At 44.1% G+C, this 15,320-nt stretch overlaps 1 protein-coding gene across 1 annotated transcript in view; it reads right to left on the bottom strand.

Annotated features, from left to right (window-relative positions):
• The window catches only part of LOC149326011 (uncharacterized), a 30,931-nt gene that overhangs the window by 14,985 nt on the left and 626 nt on the right, over nucleotides 1–15,320 (bottom strand). The window lies entirely within an intron of this gene.

The following is a 15,320-nucleotide window of genomic DNA, read 5'->3' as shown; positions in this document are numbered from 1 at the left end:
CCGCATTATTGTATTTAAGTATTCGTTTTTCCCTAACACAATCCTGGGCTGGAATAAGCTTCCGAATGATGTGGTTTGTGCACCTGATTTCGAAAGTGCTGTTGAAGTGATAGTCTGATGTATTTTTTTAAAGTTTTTTCCAGGTCTCGTGTGTTTACTAGCACTGTGTCATCACTCATACTTGTTGTAAACTCATTTAGTCTTCTTTTAATATGTTGTGTTATCCTTGCTGACATGTTTTCCAATATCTTCTTTGCATTTGTTATTGTATATAGTAATAACCCCCCTAAATAATGCCTCATGGGCGCTGTAGGTACTTTGAATAAATAAATAAATAAATAAAATAAATAAATAAATGAAACCTCTGATCCCTCTTTTTCGTAGTGATGCTACCCCTGCGGTGCTCCGTAGTCGGAAACCCGCACAGTTCGCGACGTGCCAGGACCATCAGAAATCCCAATACCTCACAATTTTTAACGACCACAGATCTAAAAACCGTAATTTTATGAATTTATACTGAATATTTTGCTGTAATTTTTCGTCACCAAACAGAAGACCCAGGGCTAGGAAATAATTTAATGTCGGGAATCCTAACTTTTCACCAAATCGACCAGTTTAAGAAGGGGAGATGGCCTGGCTGGTGCCTGATCTGACGGCGAAAAACAGTGGTTACGCGAGACAGATGAGATCGGTACACAATCGACGCTATCCCCACTTTTCGCACTGCGCGACACGTGTCAACAGACGGTGAGCGCACGTCGGCTCTGCCGAAAAAACGCCAGTGCTTCCCTCACTACTGTCCCGAGGTAAAGTCATTCTGGCTAGTGCAGAGTGTCAAAAACTTATTTTATTCAATGCCTACGGTATAAACCAACGGCAGAAACGCTTCCTAGCTATAATACAATAAACTGTGGCGAAATACGCCGTACATGGCCAACGCGAGCCCGTGTACTTCGAGGAATACTAACTTGAAAGCATCAACCATTGCTATGATTCTCAGAAACCCAAAACGCGCCTACAAGCCATGAAAGCCGGCGCAGAACCACCTCAACTCGACGCCACTCCCTGGCCTCTTGCCTACCGCGAGCCCGCTAGCGACTGCAGCGCCACCTCGCTTGTTTGCAAACATGGAGGAGGTCTATAGACGCTTTACAGCGCCGTATTATAGTGCCTAGAATATATTGGCTAGTGTGCCGAGGGCACGCGCTCGCGTGGTCACGGCGGCATGGAGGTCCTCCATGTCACGGCGGTGATGCCTTCCCGCAGCCACCACCAGGCGGCGCTGCCAACCGCTAAGGTGGTAGCGCCACTTTAGCGCTTATCACCTTAATCACGTGGGAATCCCGTAACAGGCAAACAACCATTGACTACTGTCTAATATCGCAGGGCATCTATAGCAAGCTCGCAATAATGGAAATAGACGAAGAGGGGAAGTACAGCCTAGGAAGTGATTATAAACGTATTAGTCTACAGTTGGGAGCCCTAGTCAAAAGAGAAATGCAGCGATTGTAATCAGTTAGAACTGCTCATCGCTACAAAAATGAAACAAGTGAAAGGAGTAAACCGCTGGAGAGGAAAGAGGAAGCCACAAAGCTGGTGGAATATGGAAATTAATCCAATACACTGTAGCACAGCAAAAGACGAGGACACAAGAGACGAGAGACGAACACCACGAGCGCTAACTTCCAACAAATTTTAATCTCCTGAAGCATCACATTTATACGCCAGAAAACGGTAATCACATGTGCGAACAGTATCAATTCCTCAGAAAAACAAGCTCTTTATCTGAGAGGAGAATGGAAGGTGTGCTTACACACGAGCATCCTGACCTATTTATCTTTTCAGCTTCAATGATTTCGCGCGTTACTCTTTCTCTGCTTTTTCCTATTACGACACTTTTATCAAAGAAAGGCTTACAGGTTTTTTACTTGCATGCGAGAATGTGGTCAACCAGCGATCCGCCTTGCCCGTTTCTGACGTTGCGAGCGTGTTCCATTAGGCGCTCGTTCAGACATCTCCCCGTCTGGCCGATATGGTGTTTCCCGCATGACAAGGGAATTTTATACACAACACCTTCATCGCACGTGACGTAGGGCTTCTGGTGCCTAGTTGTGCATCCGCGCGCTTTGTTGGTGTTTGTTTTTCCCAGTTTGCACAACGTTGCAAGTTTTTTTCGGCGCCGAGAACACGACGGTTGCATTCGCTCGTTGACCAATTCTTTTCAAATTGTGGGAAATCTTGTGAAGATAAGGCAATACAACAAGGTTTTTTCGTTCACGGGGAACCGGGTTTGGGTGACATTGATTTTCTGGTTTCATTTTCTTAACAAGTTTTTCGGCAACAGAAACTTGAACATGGGAGGGGTACCCGGCATTAGAGAAAGAGTAACGCGCGAAATCATTGAAGCTGAAAAGATAAATAGGTCAGGATGCTCGTGTGTAAGCACACCTTCCATTCTCCTCAAAGATAAAGAGCTTGTTTTTCTGAGGAATTGATACTGTTCGCACATGTGATTACCGTTTTCTGGCGTATAAATGTGATGCTTCAGGAGATTAAAATTTGTTGGAAGTTAGCGCTCGTGGTGTTCGTCTCTCGTCTCTTGTGTCCTCGTCTTTTGCTGCGCTACAGTGTATTGGAAGAATGTACCAACAAGCCCAAAAAGCCACGCTAATAGAAATTAAGGAGGCCATCGAACAACGACGGGTGGCTTCAAGGGAACACATAGAAGCAAAGAGGGCGCAGTTATCTGAAGAGGAAATAGGCGAAAAATGGGAATCTTATCGACAAAAGAAACAGCAAGTTCAGGTCCTAGTCCAGGCTAAAATGAAGCCGTCCTGTGATAAATGGCTGGCTGAAGTTCGCGAGGCAAATAAAGGGGGGCCAAGAACATTCTGGAACCATATTAGCTGGTTGGGAAAAACAAATCAAAGAACGCAGGAACAGATTATAGATGCTGCGGGAAAATATTTAGAGGGAGACGATGCTGTGAACTACATTACGTCATTTATAGCTGCGTCTTTTAGCAACGACAATGGGGTAATCTCCCCAAGTGAGGCGGCAACAGAGGACAGCACAAAAGAGAATAGCTTAGAACTGACTAGTCTTAACTGGGAAAAGGCGGAAGCGAATATTCCTAAAACCACATCCGCAGGGATAGACGAAATTCCAATTAAGCTGATTAATGAACTTGGCCCAAAAAGCAAGGAAGCGCTGATAAAAGCATTGGAGACCGTCATAACAAATCAGCAAATTCCGTACAGCTGGAGACAGAGTAAAATGAAATTGATTTACAAGGGGAAAGGAGATAAGATTAACATAAAATCCTTCCGTCCGATTACGATAACATCTGTTATGTACAGGCTGGTAATGCAGGCGGTGATATTAAAAATGCAGTCATGGGTAGAAGGTAATCGGATACTCGGAGAACTTCAGAATGGGTTCAGAAGGGGTAGGCGCTTAGATGATAGCCTGTTCGTGCTTACCCAATGCATAGAAATAGCTAAGGCGGAAAACAGACCTCTGTTTTTAGCCTTTCTGGACATAAGCGGCGCATACGATAATGTGAACAGCGAACTCCTGTGGAGCATATTGAAAGATTTAGGTATCGGTCATGAGGTAATTGATTTCCTACAGGAAATCTACCGAGATAATGAAGTTGAAATTAGATGGGAAGGGAAAAAAAGTACCACAACTGTGGGGGTGCACAAAGGATTAAGGCAAGGTTGTCCTCTATCACCGCTGCTGTTCATGCTTTACGTGATAAATATGGAAAGAAGGCTAGAAGAATGTAATCTAGGTTATAATCTGTCTTACAGATTAGGCGGAAATGTAGTTGAGCAGCGACTCCCGGGTTTAATGTATGCGGACGATATTGTACTGTTAGCAGGTAGCCAGGAAGATTTACAAACTGGTTAATTGCTGTGGAGACGAAGGAGACGCTCTAGGATTCAGTTTTAGCGCAACTAAATCAGGTGTGATGATTTTTAACGATACAACTGATCAGGTGCTTACAATACAAGGCCACAAAATACCCGAAGTGGCCGAATACAAATACCTCGGGATATGGCTAAACGAAGGGCAGATATACACGGAAAAGCATGAACAGGCTCTTAGGGCAAAAGGACGAAGAGACGCCGGGATAATGAAACATAGGGCATTATGGGGGTACAACAAATATGAAGTACTAAGAGGTATTTGGAAAGCAATAATGGTGCCGGGACTTACTTTCGGCAATGCGGTTCTGTGCTTAAGGGCAGAAGTTCAGTCGAGATTAGACATAAATCAGAGAGCTGTTGGAAGATTAGCACTAGGTGCCCACGGCAAAACCACCAACGAGGCAGTACAAGGGGATATGGGCTGGGCATCGTTCGAAGCATGGGAAGCTAAGAGTAAAATACTATATGAAGAACGCCTGAGGAAATTGGACGATAACAGGTGGGCAGCTAAGGTATTTAAATATTTATACAGAAAGAGCGTTGACTCACAGTGGCGGAAAAGAACTAGAAAACTAACCAGTAAGTATGCCGGTCATGAGGACGGAGAAAGAAAGAGCATTAAACGACAGGTTAAAAACGCGGAAGTTAAAAATTGGATGAATTCAATGGAAAAGAAACATAGTGTAGAACTATATCGATACTGGAAAAGGCAGATCAGGAAAGAATTTTTCTATGATAACTCAAGAGGCAGTGCCCTACTTTTTGAAGCAAGGTGAGGGTGTCTTATAACGCGCAGCTACAGAAAGAAATTTAACGAAGAAGATGACACATGTGCAGTGTGTGGTAGATCTGTGGAAACAATTGAACACCTCATAATCAAACGTGATGGTATCCATCCGGATGTCGATACAGGCACAATCACTCTTCCTGAGGCCCTAGGGTTTAAAGATAACAATGGTCATGTAAATAAATCTGCAGTGAAAGTTAGCAAAAAGCGATTGGAGGATTGGTGGCTGAACACAGCCACCAATCCTCCAATCCTCCAACATTGCCAACACAGTAAACAAAAAAATAGTAAAGAAAGAAAAGCTGAGCATGGTGGCAATTGCCAACACCCCGTTTCAAAGGGGGCGCTCCTATCCATCCATCCGTCCGTACGTCCGTCAGTCCGTCCATCCATCCATCTGTGCCACCGTGCCGCGTTCGCGGGCTGGTCCGGCTAGTGAGGCGTTGGTAACTATCGGTAACTAAACGTGGACCGCCCTTTTAGCGGCGAAGCTTGTCTTACTCCTTGCTTTGAGAGAACTTCTTTGCTTTGAGAGCACTTGTGTCTAAAAACTGAATTCCTTGGCAGGACACTAACTTGCCGGCCCAGCACTGTGCGTAGAAAATCCTCAACTGAAATAGCGCCCGAACACCAACAAAGCGGTTACCACGTACTACCAGATGCACTCTGCCAATTTTACTGTTTTGTTTATTGTGTTGCAGAAGTGAAACAGAGAAGTCAAACTGAATGTCCAATATCCGGCGACAAATTCGCCTTACGAACTTGAAACAAGCGCTGAAGTTTGACAAGTTGGTCGCAATAAGTCATTCTGAATAAACAGACTAGTTCGATTAGGATTCGTTTTGCTGCTTCATGGAAACATTATATCGCGATTTTACTCGATCTGGGTCCAGTCGACTGTGATCCACGCATGGCGATCACGAATGTTAATCGCGATCAAAGGTTAATTGCCCTATGCAACATCATGCTGAGTGTGCGCGACCAGATGTATCCAGATGCTTGGTCCGTGTAGCAGTGACCGTTCTTGTTCGCGTTCAAAAAACTGAACCGGAAAGGGTCCATGGCGATCATTTGGGAGTGGCCGTGTGACAATGGTAGCATTAATATTTTTTGCAGAGGTCATTACAACAGCTTAGCATTCTGTTATTTTCTTAATTGTTTGACCAAAGGGATTGCAGTGCTGCAGTCTAATGCTGCAGCTATTAACACAGACCAATTAAAAGCAGCACCAGAGGGAAACGAAGGCCAGGAAGTAACACACACACAGGATCGTCGTCGTCGTGTGTGTGTTACTTCCTGGTCTTCGTTTCCCTCTGGAGCTGTTTTTAATCTATCATGTACCAACTAGCCCAGCAGTATACCTTATCAACACAGACCCCGTACTTTCGGATAGGCTGACGCTTCTGCAATTCAACCTTTCCGACTGCAATCTTGATATATATATCAGTCAATCGAGGTTTAATAGCGCCGAGCATATGCAAAGGAAAGGCAGGGAGATATTTACTCTTTCCCAACACGGCACCTAGCGGTCTACAAGGATCGCATGTATGAGTATGAGTATGAGTTTATTTCAAACAAGCATGTTTACATACATGTTTGGGGTGTATGTGATGATGAACACAAGCAGTCTGAATTGGACTCACTATTCATGCGTTTTTCTTGGAAGTCATAGCTCGATTCAGAGGAAAATAGCCTTTATGCAGATGTTTGTGAGCCTGCGCTCCTTTTTCATAATAGTATAGGCAAGAACAAAAAGGAGGTAAATATTGTATCACTAATTCGGATCTACAAAGTCAGCGATATAGAAACTACACTATGTCACAGCAATAATAAACAAGGAAACAGGAAACATTTTCGAAGTCACTGCTAAGTTTCTGACAAATTAAGCATAGCACTGATATAATTGTATAATAAATGAACAACAAAATATCTGAAGTTGGTTGCTAGAGATAAGACTATTCCAGAGCCGCGGTCTCTGTGGCGAGCGCGTTGACGATGTCGGCCACCGTAACTTCGAACGTTTTCTCGACGTAACTGTATGCTTCTCGCAAACAACGCTTGCAGAGTAGTTTGCAGTACTCTCTTTTGATCAGCCGCTTCCACTCCGCATGTAGGCAGGGTCCGATGGTGCGCAGAACTAAGGAACTTTGTCCAGATTCGCCCGACAGCCGTTCCGACACCGTGGCATGAAACATAATGTCTGCCCACCCTGATGTTTCGCGTTATATGATTAGTCAGTGACACTTCCAGTTTCGTGGGCTTAAATAACAGCGCAGACATGAGCAAAACACTTCGTAAACACAAGACACGGGCAACGCAACTGCAGCAAGCCAACAAGCAAAGGCCGCAAAAGGCACATTTACGACAAGCAGCGCCTCCTGGCCGCCACAAGTGGAAGGCAGCACTGGCGCTGCAACCTCCTCCCATTGGGAGGCCCTCCATTCCAGACACTAGCCAGTATATTCTAGGCACTATAGCCGTATCATGGGGGCTGCCGTCTTTGATCACGTGATCACGCCGCCATTACACGCCTCCTGACTGCTCGGCGCGCGCCTCGTCGCGAAGGCTGCTGTGTCTGAAGGTTCGGCTCCGACAGGCAGTGTTTCGGCTGATACGGTTGTAATAGAGTGGGAAGACGACACTACGGTTTGACCAAAGCTTCGGAGGACATGTGAGAACCCTAATTTAAGCACTTCAGGCGTCAAAACGAGATCGGGCTTCATGTCGCGGAGAGCCGCTGAGCTCTACGCCTCTTCGAGTCAACGGATGGATCGCCTGAATGCTTGTCTTTGCATGCGCTAAAGGCTTTGCTTATTTTTTATTGTTATTTTCTAGAACGGCTAGGTTTAATGCTCCTGCGGCCGCGCAGGTCGGTGTCCTATTGTGTACCTGCATGCAGACACTGCTCTAAAACGCTCCCATGCACATCGTACGTATTTGTTTACCAGCTGTTAACGGTGCTTAGGAAGCCTAAAAATATTTTCTACTGGTTTGGTAAACAAGAATGGCGACAAAAATAAAATAGACGCACAAATATTGAAATCATGGTAGCAGTACCATGCATCAAGCAGCGTCCACAAGCTGACGTGCAGTCGTTTCGAAGGATTACTTAATATAATTGCTATAACGCGCGCATGGCAACGCGTTCATACTACACTAAGTTCATAATTATGTCAGACTCACATATAAAATTGTGGTACGCTCCACGCTCGACATGGATATGCTCGAAGTCTCGTCGGTTGTAAGTAATCAGCTTCACTCTGAGCATACAGAGTCACTTTTAGTGAATGTCTCGAATGGACCGCAAGTGACAACCACGCAGCACAGCAGCCGTAGAGCGAATGCTTTATTCCGAATATGGTCCACGAAAGCCGCGCTACTTGGACTAGCGAAGTTCAATAGTAGCACCAAGACGACGTGTAATACATGGACTGACGGTAAGCGTTGTCCGCTCGCACGGTTGCGCAGTGCATAATTAACAGCAGCGGTATGTAGGAGCATAAGTCGTCTTTTTTCTTTTTCGTTCCTAATTCGGCCTCAGGCGCTCCTTTTCTACTGGCCGCACGCCTTACCTTACGAGCAATCGGGTTTCATCTCATATATATATATATATATATATATATATATATATATATATATATATATATATATATATATATATATATATATATATATATATATATATATATATATATATATATATATATATATATATCGGGTGTTTTTTAACTCTTTACAGATTGTTATTTTAAACCCTGCGAGAGATACGTCGGTGCGGTCTGTCCAGGTGGATTGTGCAGGCGGATTCGAGCTCGCGGCGGGGCGAGCTCGAATCCACCTTTCAAGAAAATCCATCTTTCAAGAAAAGAACGCAGTGCCCTAGAGTCACTCAGCAAACGAACGGACATTGTCATTAAACCCGCCGACAAGGGAGGGGGCACAGTAATCTTAGACAAACAAAAAATACATTCGGGAGGGATATCGGCAGCTCAGCGACTTAAAATTTTTATAGGCTACTCCCATCTGATCCCACCACCGAACACCAACAAATCATAGCAAAAACGTTAAAACGACTCACCGATGAAGGCGAAATACCCGTACGAGTAGGTAAGGCGTTGACGACAACAAATCCGTCTCCAGGACGGTTCTACATGCTCCCAAAAATACACAAAGAAAACTATCCTGGTCGGCCGATAGTTTCTGTCATCGGCACACTGACAGAACCGATCTCAAGCTATATTGATTCCCTCAACAAACATATCCCTTCAAAACATACCTCTTACATACATGATACTAACCACTAAGAGAATTATCTCAATTTACTCGTTCAAAAGGCACTCCCTTGTTACCCTTGACGTGGTTTCGCCGTACACTAGCATCCAGCATGGTGACGGAATCCGAGCTGTGGTCAACAATAGAAAGCTCGAGACTCGCTTAGTCAAATCACCATAGCGGCACTTACAAATCTTGTCCTCAAATTCAACTCATTCGAATTCAACAACTCATTATCTACAAAACGAGTGGTACAACTATGGGCACGAAAATAGCCCCCAATTATGCCAACATATTCATGCATAGCATTGAATCCCATTTTCTTAATTCATATCCGATAAAACCAACTTTCTACAAACGCTTCCTAGATGATATACGCATGATATGGACAGAAACAAAGGACCAACTCACCCAGTTTATTACCTCCTTCAACAACGTGCATCCAAACATTCAAGGAGAGGGCTGAGTCGGGCTGGTTGGTTCATGTTGAATGGTACGGCAAAACAGCGCTGACGGACGGGACGGAAGAAGATGAGACAAACACATGCGCTGAACTAACAACCAAATGGTTTATTGCGAAAGAGGGGTGCAATATAAAGCATAGAAGGGAAAACTGCGGTGTAAACATGACAAGCGATACATTCCGGATATCATCAATGATTAAGAAAAGCGATCTCCTGTGGGAATAGAGCCACCGATGGTTGGCTTACACATGAGTTGCCTAATGTGTGAATGTGAAAGGCCTCCGATATCAGGCGTGAGGTGTGATCTCTATACTTGGCGATGATAGTGGTTTGGTCTAAAAATGCCTCACATTTGTCGCAATCTGCGAAATGAATGACCATGTTATTTCGGCGTGACTTGTTTTCTATGTCTTTCGCGTGTTCGCGTAGCCGATCATTGACGCACCGTCCGGTCTCCCCGATGTAAAATCGGCCGCATGACAGTGGAACCTTGTAGATAACACCACAGCAACAGTTGACAAATTCGTTTCTGTGTTTCTTCTGACATGCCTTCTTTCCATTTTCCTGATTCACTCTCTTGCACAGGCCTCCCAACTTGTTCCTGGCAGAGAAAAGGAGCTTCACGCCGGCTTTGTTCACAATCTTTTTCAGGTTGTGCGATACTTGATGAACATACGGAATACATGTTATGTATTCGCGTTTTCGGTGGATGTCAAGGACTTATACTACTCCCTGCCGCAAAGCGCGGTGATCGCAGAAATCAGCAGGTGCATCGACCGTCACGGAGTTACAAAGTTCCAGAATTGTAGTGGTATGAACGTAAGCATGTTTCTAGAAATGCTCCACTTTTATTTACAGTCCACGTTTGCTAGAGTTGACGATAGTGTTTTCATCCAAAAACAAGGTGTTTGTATTGGATCCACCCTCGCTCCCGTTCTCAGCGATCTGTTTTCAGCTTCGTGCGACAGACAACTTCAAGCCAAGCTTGACGGCACCGTTGTTAAGGTTATGCGTTATGTAGATGACTTTTTAGTATTTTATCTCAAAGGTGACGCCCAACAAACTGTTGCTCAGATTTTTGACGTGTTCAGTACTGAACTTAACAACCTACAATTGACCACAGAGCTACCTACTAACAACAAACTAAGGTTTTTAGATCTGGAACTTGAGCTATCGTGTGACCATATCTGTTGGATGTACTCCCCGCGATTCCAAAAGAGCCTGCTCCCCTTCCGGTCGGCCCACTCTAAGATAGTTAAGCGCGGGATAGCGAAAACATGCATGAAAGCCGCTCTGTTTAGATCATGTGCGCATAAAACCCAAGCCAGCTTTGACGCGCAGGTTACTAGGCTTACCGCTGCAGGCTACCCGACGAAGGTCTTATCTGGCATAGCAGAGTCGATATTAAAAGAATGCAGAATTCAGAAGGAGACGCGCAAACTGGACAACAAGAACATAACATGTATTCCGTATGTTCATCAAGTATCGCACAACCTGAAAAAGATTGTGAACAAAACCGGCGTGAAGCTCCTTTTCTCTGCCAGGAACGAGTTGGGAGGCCTGTGCAATAGAGTGAATCAGGAAAATGGAAAGAAGGCATGTCAGAAGAAACACAGAAACAAATTTGACAACTGTTGCTGTGGTGTGATCTACAAAGTTCCACTGTCATGAGGCCGATTTTACATCGGGGAGACCGGACGGTGCGTCAATGATCGGCTATGCGAACACGCGAAAGACATAGAAAACAAGTCACGCCGAAATAACATGGTCATTCATTTCGCAGATTGCGACAAATGTGAGGCATTTTTAGACCAAACCACTATCATCGCCAAGTATAGAGATCACACCTCACGCCTGATATCGGAGGCCTTTCACATTCACACATTAGGCAACTCATGTGTAAGCCAACCATCGGTGCCTCTATTCCCACAGGAGATCGCTTTTCTTAATCATTGATGATATCCGGAATGTATCGCTTGTCATGTTTACACCGCAGTTTTCCCTTCTATGCTTTATATTGCACTCCTCTTTCGCAATAAACCATTTGGTTGTTAGTTCAGCGCATGTGTTTGTCTCATCTTCTTCCGTCCCGTCCGTCAGCGCTGTTTTGCCGTACCATCCAAACATTAGCTTCACCCACACGTACTCCGCCAATCAGATTAGCTTTCTCGACGTCTTAATTTGGATAGAGGAGGGTAATTGACCGGCAGCAGTACCTTGATTTCAATAGCTGTCACCCACGCCACTGCAAAACTTCAATTCCATACTCCGAGGTCATCAGGTTCAAGCGAATCTGCTCACATTCGGAGGACTTCGTGTAAATTCTAAAGGTATGCGGGCGGTTCTGCAACATCAACGCTATCCGCCCTCTATTATTGATGACGGCATTAAAAAGGCTGACACAATAAATCGTAATGAACTCTCTAATGAGCCCGGGTCAGCAACCCCAAACGAACAGCGCTCCACTCTCATCTTAACTTTCGCAAGTAACCATCCGAACATCAACAAAGGCTTAAGAAAACACTTCAACATCATCGAGCAAAGTGATCGGCTCTCCAAAATTTCCCCCATAGTCCGCGGGTTACGTACAGGTGAACAAAAAATTTACGAAATTGCGTAGTCCACTCTGCTATCAGTAGACGAAAGTGTGCAGGCTGCCTACGTTACGGAGAGAACCGGTGTCAAGTTTGCAAGCACATGCAGACAACAACGCTAGCTCAAAGCACACATTCTAACTTCAAACACTCCATTCAGGGAAATTTGAATGGTGACAGCAGCAACGTTGTGAACATGCTCGAGTGTGGCAGGTGTCAAATGCAATACATTGGTCAAACCGAGAATTAATTCCGAATTAGATTTCATAGCCATCGTGCTCACACGAAATCCCTTCCTGACCTCCCTCTATTTCTCTCTCTCTCATATATATATATATATATATATATATATATATATATAGCACAATAAGATAAACGTACTTGGTTGCTAGTTTAAATAAGATGCGAAATTGAGAAACGCTTCGTTTATTGGGAGTCGACGTTTCGGACAGAGCCTGTCCTTTTTCAAGACTTGAAAAAATCTTGAAAAAGGACAGGCTCTGTCCGAAACGTCGACTCCCAATAAACGAAGCGTTTCTCAATTTCGCATCTTAAATATATATATATATATATATATATATATATATATATATATATATAGGTCGACTCCCAATAAACGAAGCGTTTCTCAATTTCGCATCTTAAATATATATATATATATATATATATATATATATATATATATATATATATATATATATCACAAACGGAGTGTTTTTTAACTCTTTACAGATCGTTGTTTCACACCCTGCGAGACACACGTCGGAGCGGTTTGTCCAGGTGGATTGTGCAGCAAGGCGGACAATATGTACGTGACAGAGCTCAGTGTTTAAACGATTAATTCACTGAAATTAACTAATCAGCTTTTTACGTTTCATTTGACGGGTCAACATTATACTAAGAAATTGAAGGCAATCAACATAAAAGCTGGGAGCTTCTTTTCATTTTTTTTATTCCGCAGGCAGTTCGAAATATGCAATGTCAAAAATACGCTTTTTTTAGTTTGTGACAAGACGACGCCCAGCGACGCCTTTTAAATATGTGCATTGCGGGAAGCCAACTATACTAGCCAACAAATGGGTATTGTTGACGCAAAATATTTCGATATACGCATTGACGATAACGAAAATTTAAAAGATATTCTCAGCTTTTATGTTGACGGCCTCCAATTTCTTAATATTATGTTGGCCCCTAAAATCGAAAGTAAAAAAAGTTGATTAGTCAATTTCAGTAAATCGTTTCATTACTGTACTCTATCACGTATATAATACCCGCCTTGCTGTACAACTGCACAGACCGCACCGACGTATTTCTCGCGGGGTTTAAAATACTAAACTCTAAAAAGTTAAAAAAAACACCCGGAATATATAGGCTGGTCGTCCAGCCGGAATGTCGTGAATTAAATCCTGTTATGTTTTTCAGGTTCTGGTTACTTTGCTTGTATTTTTCTTATATTGATCAATCATCTGACAAGATATCAACTTTGATATATATCCCAGGAAAGGACTAATCATCTTGCCCGGTGAGGCGTTTCGTGCCCAACGATTGTAGGGCCCCAAATTATCTCACAAGTGCCGGACTGGTTGAGTTTCGTCCGACTCCGCGTAACATCTACAGTCAGATACAACTTAAGAAGGCAGCGGCTTTTCCCCGTCAAAGGAGCCCCCTCCAGCCAATGGCGTCGGCCGATTCTTATCAGCTCAAATCAAATTTATTTTCCAACAAGTGGATGGTCGCCTGGGCTAAAAGCTGTACAAACAGCTTGACAAAGGCCCAGTGCATCTAGTGTATGTTCAAGAGATGCAAGTTTTACCAAGAAATTACCCATACCTGCCGAACCGAAGTAAGTTAATTGTGACAAGCGATATTCATAAATATTATCCACACGGATCATAATAAGTGATGTTATACCCTCCCTGCGTTGCCACGTTAGCAACGCAGGGAGGGTACTTCCCCTTTCATCTGCCACTCCATGCAGTGTTATGCCAGGAGGCTCAAGAGAGTCGGCCGACGTCAATGGGTGGAAGGGGGTCCCTTGACCGGGAACTTCGTTCTTGAGTTTTATGCGGCTATAGCACAGAAATGCTTCTTGCAACTGGAGCCAGGCAGATATAGGCAGTCGAACCGTCATCCAACACATGTGTGGGCGTCTATGAATGTCGGTGCGATGACTGCTATGTGGTAGAGCATAAGGGCGCACTACGAGGCTATCGCGCTGTCAGACGTAATCGACGATTAAGAGACTCCCTGAATTTTAAAACTGCACATTCAATACGCCTGACTCATTTTGAATTTTCTGCGCTCCCGTTATGGTCAACTATACTATATCGTCCCTGTTTGTCTGTTCAGTGTCTCGTCTGACTTGCTTCACTTCATCGCCCCAAAGCTACACTCCCACCTGACAAGTGGATCAAAATTAACGAATAAATAGTGATACAATTCAAGTGCTGCCGACACAGTTCGGCCAAATCGAACTAAAGGCTTGCATGATGGTTACTTTTACACTGGCTTTCTAATTAAGGCCCCTTTACGCGTTCCCCTTTTAGTAGGTTAGTACGTATGAAAGCGCTACAATCAGACCTCTGTGCTTTATCTGCGCTCGGTTATTGGTAGGACACTACAGATGTCATTCAGGTTATGTTACTCTATACCGAGGATGGTTTTCGCATCGGTTCACATTTTAGTCGTGAACAAGATGTCCGCCAATAGCAGAACCACGGGGAACCCGAAAATGATCTTGTGCCACTGCACAATCAGACGTCGCCCACTTTGGGTGGACAGCCGAGAGAAGCCTACATCATAACACAGAAAAACTCGGTCTCAGGGAGGACGCCACTGACTTAAGCAATAATTTCCCTCCAAGTTTATTAGTCATCATCATCAGCCTAACTACGCCCACCGCAAGACAAAGGTCGCTCTTATATCCATTCAACTAACCCTGTCCTATGTCAGCTACGGCTACCTTATGCCTGCAAACTTCCCAATATCATGCGTCCGTGGGACTTTCAGCCGGCAGCTCTGGCTTGGAATCCACCGGTTACATTGCCTTCGCCTAACACGCCCCAGCCATTTATTCTTCTTGGATGTCAAGCCACTGCGAAAGACTATTTAGAATCTTTTTCTTTTGGCCATGACACAGCTAGTTCTCTAGCACGCTAATTCTTACTTCTGCGAGATCATGAAGTGTTCAGGAAGCGAGGATTTTGAGAAAACGGTAGAACAAATTGTGAGGCTTGCATAGGAAATCAATTGCACTAGACAGAAGCCG

Source organism: Amblyomma mixtum, chromosome 10 (genome assembly GCF_055824585.1).
Source record: "Amblyomma mixtum isolate Tamu chromosome 10, ASM5582458v1, whole genome shotgun sequence".
NCBI classification, from domain to species: Eukaryota; Metazoa; Arthropoda; class Arachnida; order Ixodida; family Ixodidae; genus Amblyomma; species Amblyomma mixtum.
The sequence above is the reverse complement of the archived record's forward strand: the minus strand, read 5'-3'. Positions and strand labels throughout refer to the sequence as shown.